A 7,106-nucleotide genomic window follows, 5' to 3' on the forward strand; every position below is an offset into this window, starting at 1 on the left:
ACAACAACAACAACAACAAAAACATCAATAACAATCACATCATCAACAACAACAACAACAACAACAGCAAAAATTCATTTTGTTGTCGAATTTTTTGTTGCAGTTGTTGTTGCTGCTGTTGCAGCGACACGTGTCGGCAGAATTGCGTCCACAGGACGAATCGAGGTCTCCTCAAGTTCACCAGATGCTTCCTAATCATCCCTAACATTCTATTTTTAGTAAGTCGGATATTTATAGCAATTGAGAGTTATTTTTAGTAACTCTCAAGGAGTTAACTTGTTTTAAATTTCGTCATTGTTTGGTTTTTAAAATTTGCGTGGTGTTATTTTTAATAACCGGAGCGAAGTTTTTAAATTGAAATTAGGTTATCGGTCTATTTATAGCAACTGGAAGTTATTTTTAGTAACTGGTGGGTAGTTTATTCAATTTAAATGACGTCATTGTTCTACATTTTGACGGTGGGGTGTTTTCCCGAATATAATATTATAATTGAGGTTTTTATTACCAAAGATCATAGGTAGTTCAATGATCGGAGTTGGCGCGTTTTTGAGATCGGAAAGAGATTCCTACTATTATGACGAAGTGCTGAATAGGTTGGTTGATTGATTGATTGGTCGATTGATTGGTTGATTGATTGTTTGTTGATTGATTAAACGTTGTCAAACGTTGACGAACAAAGAAGAACTGTGGTAAAAGTGATTGATTGATTGAAATTTGCGTAAAAAACATCATCAACAACAGCAACAACAACATCAACAACATCAACAACAACATCAACAACAACAACATCAACAACAACATCAACAACAACATCAACAACAACATCAACAACAACATCAAAACAGGGTACCAGTTGGTCCCTTGTTAACGTACGACAAGTTCCCGGTCGTCATTATCGCCATGGGTTCTTGCATCTTGGTCCTGAGTTTTCTCGGCTGTTGTGGCGCGTGTGCGGAAAGTGTTTGTTTTTTATGCTTGGTTAGTCATGATGATGATTCGATGTAGTTATGATGATGATGATGATGATGATGATGCTGATAATGGTGATTATGATGTAATGATTGTTTCTATTTCTCCTCTTCTTCTTTCTCCTCTTCTTCTTCCTCTTCTTATTATTATTTTTATTATTAACCGACAGTATACAACATTCCTCGTCATCATCATCATAACCGAAATTTCTCTCGCTACATTGGCTTACAGCATGAGCCAACAGGTAAATTATTATTATTATTCATTATCATTATTAGTATTATTTATTATCATTAATTATTATTATTATTATTACTTGTGAAGATACAGTTGAGGCTTCAGCAGTCGATGCAGAGGCAGATTCGATTCGACTACAACATCAGCACCCTGCCCATCACTACTGCATCTCGCGATGGATATCCACCAAATATGACTTACATCAAGCACATGACTATAGCTTGGGATAGGCTGCAAATTCAGGTCTGTGCTGATGATGATGCTGCTAATGACGATGATGATAGTGATGATGATGAATATGATGATGATGATGATGACGGCAACGACGATGATGATGTCGATAATGGTGATGAAATCATCATGGTTATCCCCACAATAGTTTAGTTGTTGCGGTGCCTTGGGCCCGGAGGATTATATCTATAGTCTTTGGTACAACAACACACAGCTACAACAACAACAACAACACACCAAAGTGCCACCATCTTGTTGCACCGGGTTGGACGGTTTAAATAACCAGTCAAGTTCTGATTGGTCGAAAGTTTTTCGAGCTTGCCAGTCAGAAACGGCGAATTATTTGGGAGCCCTTGAGGTGGGGCTTCAATCGAAGAAAGGATTTCAAAACCTTAAAACTCAGGTTTTGATTGGCTGTTTAAAAAAATCATTCTTTCTTTTATTCATTCGTTCATTCACAATTTTTCTGTTTTTTTTATTCATCTTCTAGGGATGTAACACAACGGTGATTGGCTTATTGAAGAGTAACATAAGTATCGTCATCGTCATCATCGTCACTGTTGTCATTTTTCAAGTATGTGTCTGTGTGTTTGCTTTTGTGTGTGCGTGCGTGCGTGTAGCGTGTTTGCCTGTTCGTTTGTTTATTTGTTCGTTCGTTCGTTCCTTTGTTAGTCTTTTTTTTCAACTTACATTTATTTGTTTTTACACATTTTCCATCGATTCATCGTCACTGCCATCAGGTCATAGATTTCACGTTCGCCTGCCTACTAATGCGGTATTTCAGGAGAAAAATGATGGAATCCAGCTGGTACGATGACGATCCATATGAATGAATTTGCATAAATTAACGTAAATAATTGACAAATCATGAATTGATTGATGTAGATTGTTTAAATGTATTATTTATTTGTTTAATTATTCTTTGTTATACTTTTTTAGGCGTCATCAGCTTTCTTTTCCTTCAATTTTTTCATTCAGTCATTCATTCATTCATTCAATCATTCATTCATTCATTCATTCATTCATTCATTCATTCATTCATTCATTCATTCATTCATTCATTCATTCATTCATTCATTCATTCATTCATTCATTCATTTATCAGAATAATTTCTATTTAACCTTTAATTTTCAATATTATGAACGTATTAAACACAGAACGCACAAAATAATATAAACGCCGACGTGTGAGACTAACGATACATTAAAGTGTTAACCCTTTTAATCAGATGCTTGACTGTTTGGTGTCATTCATCACGATTTGGTTTTAACATATATATATATATATATATATATATATATATATATATATATATATATATATATATATATCAGTATTTTTTTATCTTGTAATATATGTATGCACATATGTGCGATTGAACTTCATTGACCTTCTTTATTGGTTGTTTAAAAGATGGTTGTAATAATGATAATAATTATTATTATTGCTATTATTAGTATTATTTTATTTGTTGCGATGTTCTTCATCTACCATCTTCAAAAATTCTATATAAATTATTAATTTTTTTTGAGAAGTATGAATGTATGTCTGTGTGTATATGTATGCATGTAGTATTTATATGAATCTGTTTAGCTTTATTTTTATTTTAGCAATTATTTTTCTTTCACTCTTCCTCTTTCTCTCTCTCTCTCTCTCTCTCTCTCTCTCTCTCTTTCTCTATTTTTACACTGTTTTTTGGTATGAAAAAATTTCATTTCAAATTTATTCACAATTTTTTAAAATGGAAATGATGTTAATAATAATTTTTGGTATTTATTTAATTGCTGCTATTTATATATATTTAAAAAGATAAAAAGTAAAAAAAGAGAGGGCAATTTAGAAAGAAATAGCATGGATATATCCATGAGAAATAGTGAAGAGAGTGTGTTTGAATGTGGCTTTCAGCTTTCCATATTTTATACTTAAATTCACTTTTTCAACGTCAACAAACAACCTGTAGTGATTCTTTTTCACACCTGGACGATGATTTCGTAGAACTTTGAGACGAATTAGATTGGATTAGTGAAATTAGTGAATTTAAAAATGAATTCAATCAAATTAAATCGGTACCTTAATTTATCAGTTGGTACAGACTTTGTAATTGATAATGCTTTTCCAATATTAAATTAAGATTAACATTTAAGAACACATTTTTATAGATAGTTTTACATTATTTCACTCAATTTCGATTGATAATTTCATCATTATTCACTTTTAATTTATTCAATTTATTATATTAAATTAACAACAAAACCATAATAAAGATTTAAATCCTCAAAAATCGTAAAATTTAATCCCTGAAGTTAGGCAAATCTGGAGAATGCCTTGATTACTTGCTGACACTTCATGTTGAAGTCATATTAACTTTCGTTCGTTTTACGTTTAGTTTTATTTAAATTTTAATTAGATTGTTTAATTTTTGTTATAATTGATGTGTTTTGAACTTAAATTCACTTTCAATGATATAAATTCGATCATGCCTTGTTTTGTAATGTGAAAATTTATTTAATTTTAATTTAATTTAATTTAATTATTAAATTTAAAAAATTTACCGCTTTTTTAATCCGGATTTCTTCGGCCCCACTCGCTAGGTGTCAGGATTACTATCGCAGATAACTTCATTCATGTGTTATAAGAACGTCTTGCTCCCAAGCGTGCGATTGGTCGTCGAAGATGACGTCATACTCGTTAACTGTTTCTTATTGGTTGTCGTTGGGTTTATCAGCTTATCTATTGCCGTTGTGAAGGCGTCTAATCAATTTAGCTATCTTACTTTTAATAAGGTTCGGTTCACAATAATAATAATAACAATAATAATAATAATAATAAAAACAACAGCAACAATAATAATAATAATAATAATAAAAACAACAGCAATAATAATAACAATATAATATAATACTAATAACAACAATACTATATATTTAATATTTTTAAAGTTTTAAGTCCTTTGTGTTATTGCTTGCTATATATATAATCAGATGTTGAGAGGTTTGCAATTATAAAAAATTGTTCTCATCAACATTTACTTTTATTATTATTATTATTGCTGTTGTTATTGTTGTTCGTATTCTCTATTGGTGACGTCATATTTATAAAAATTACCATTCCCTATTCAGTATCTTTTGCTGGTGGTCATGACTATGTTTTTCAACTTCATCATAGTCATGACGCTGACAGATTATAAAAGTTCGGTATGTTTGTTTGTATGTATGTGTGTTTGTGTGTGTGTGTATGTGTGTGAGAAAGAGAGAGTGAGAGAGAGAGAGAGAGAATGCACAGTATGTATGTCATGCACGTACAATGGATACATATATATTTTTATGATTGTTCATAACCATATACTTTTGCCATGTGAGGCTGGTTTAGTGAATTAAGCCGGCAGTTTTTCAATAGATTCACGTAGTTCACTATCTCCAGTGCGCATAATGATGTATGTGTGTATAAATAATCTAGCAAATTCACCCAAAGATCATAGATAACCTTGACAACAGCATGCTGGTCCCACTAAATAGAACGAAGCGCTATATAAAGGATGTCGAGGCCGGCGATTTTACTGTACATCAGGCATGGAATAATATTCAAATGAAAGTTCGCTTTTAGTTTTTCCGGTGTCATTATTATTGTTGTCATTATTTTTTGTTAAGTTTAGTTATTTTAAACAGTTATTATGTTGTGGTGTTCACGGCTATCAAGACTACATTGATGTCCCAAAGCCTGTTCATATTGAAAATGTTAGTTGAGTGCTTGATTCAATCAATCAATTAATCAACCAATCAATCAATCAATCAACCAACCAACCAACCAACCCAGGTGCTACCTCTATCTTGTTGTTCGAGAAGATCTTTAGCATCACTATCATCGCCTCCGTCATCATCATCATCCAGCCAGTGTTATCTGGATGCCGTGATGGGTGTATATACAAGCTCCTTTCTACACACGCAGGTTATGATGATGATGATGACGATGTTGATGATGATGATGACGATGATGATGACGATGATAATAATGGTTGTGGTGACGTTGATGATGATGATGAGGAGGAGGAGGAGGAGGAGGAGGATGTTCATGACGTAATGATGATGACGACGACGATGATGACGTCAGCAGGGATGTCACGGCCCGGTGACAAGATGGATGGTTCGACTAATTAATAAAATGTCTACACTCATCTACGTTTCTATGGTGTTTCAGGTGAATATAATAACATAATAATAATAATAATAATAATGATAATAATAATAATAATTATTATTATTTATCATTATTATTATTATTTATTATTATTATTTTATTTATATTTTTACATTCACAGGCCTTCACGATACTCTACCTTAGCTTTCTAGGCTATAAAAAAGTCTTAAAACTATAACGATGATGATGATGATGATAACGATGATGATGATGATGGTAATGATGATGGTAATGATTATGATGATGAAGATGATGATGATGATGATGACGTTGATGATGACGGTGATGAGAATGATGAGGATGAGAATGATGATAGTGATGATGATGATGGTGGTGGTGGTGATGATGATGACAGTTTTTATAGATTGTTTTTCTCAAGTCAATATTTTTTCTAAAAATGTACCTAGAACGTAAAATCTTTTATTGCTACCATTCCGTCATAACTATAAAACAACTGAATAATAATAAAAACAACAACAATGATAATAATAATTAATTATAATAATAATAATTTTAATTATTTGTAATAATTTTTTTATTATTTCATTGGCAGTCAAGTCAGAACATTAATAAAAACTTTATCCAAATAAAACAGCTTTATTGGCAATGAAGTTATTGATGTTGTTGTTAATGTTGCGGTTGTTGTTGTTGATGTTGTTGTTGTTGATGTTGCGGTTGTTGTTGTTGTTAATGTTTTTTGATAATTTTCACGAATTGATAGCATTTTCTTATTTTTGAATGTTGCTGGTGAAGTTGGTGTAACTGTTGTTGTTCACTCCGTTGTTGTTGTTGTGGCGGCTGTTGTTTTTGTTGTTGTTTATTTTTGCGAAGACGACGACGACGATATTGTTGATGTCGACGATTAAAGTTCGTCAGTCGGTTATTTTTTCGATCCAGTTCTCGGTATTTTTGATCAAGTTGACGGTTTTTTCTATGAAGTTTTCGGTTTTTTCGATTATAATTATTTCGGTATTTCCTACCTCGAAACCCGGCACGAATATCACCACGTACATCGCTATTATTATTACTGATTAGCGATGCACCATGCGAATGTTTGCCAATAGGTTTTTGGATTTTCATCGACTTCGGTTTTTTAACATTGTTAGTGGAGAGGTTTGTCGGTAATTGCCATCTACGGCCATGTAGGGATGTACCGTCTCTGTGAAAACCGATGAGCCAGTCGGGCCGAAGAACCGAGCGGAACTCGATATAGGCTGGAGGGATGTACAGTTCGTGGAAATGGCATGAAAGATCGGATGTCGGTGATGATGATGACGATTCTTTCTGATTGTCATGGTAATGATTTTATTTTCATTTAATTATTTTTGCCATTATGCAATCAATTAGTTATTCAATCAATCAGTTATTCGATCAATCAGTCAATCAATCAATCAATCAATCAATCAATCAATGGCCAGTCAAACATTTCATCTTATATAGACGATTGTAAAAATGTCCAGGTGAAAAGATGCTT

The sequence above is a fragment of the Helobdella robusta genome (genome assembly GCF_000326865.2).
Source record: "Helobdella robusta unplaced genomic scaffold HELROscaffold_3, whole genome shotgun sequence".
Lineage (NCBI taxonomy): Eukaryota > Metazoa > Annelida > Clitellata > Rhynchobdellida > Glossiphoniidae > Helobdella > Helobdella robusta.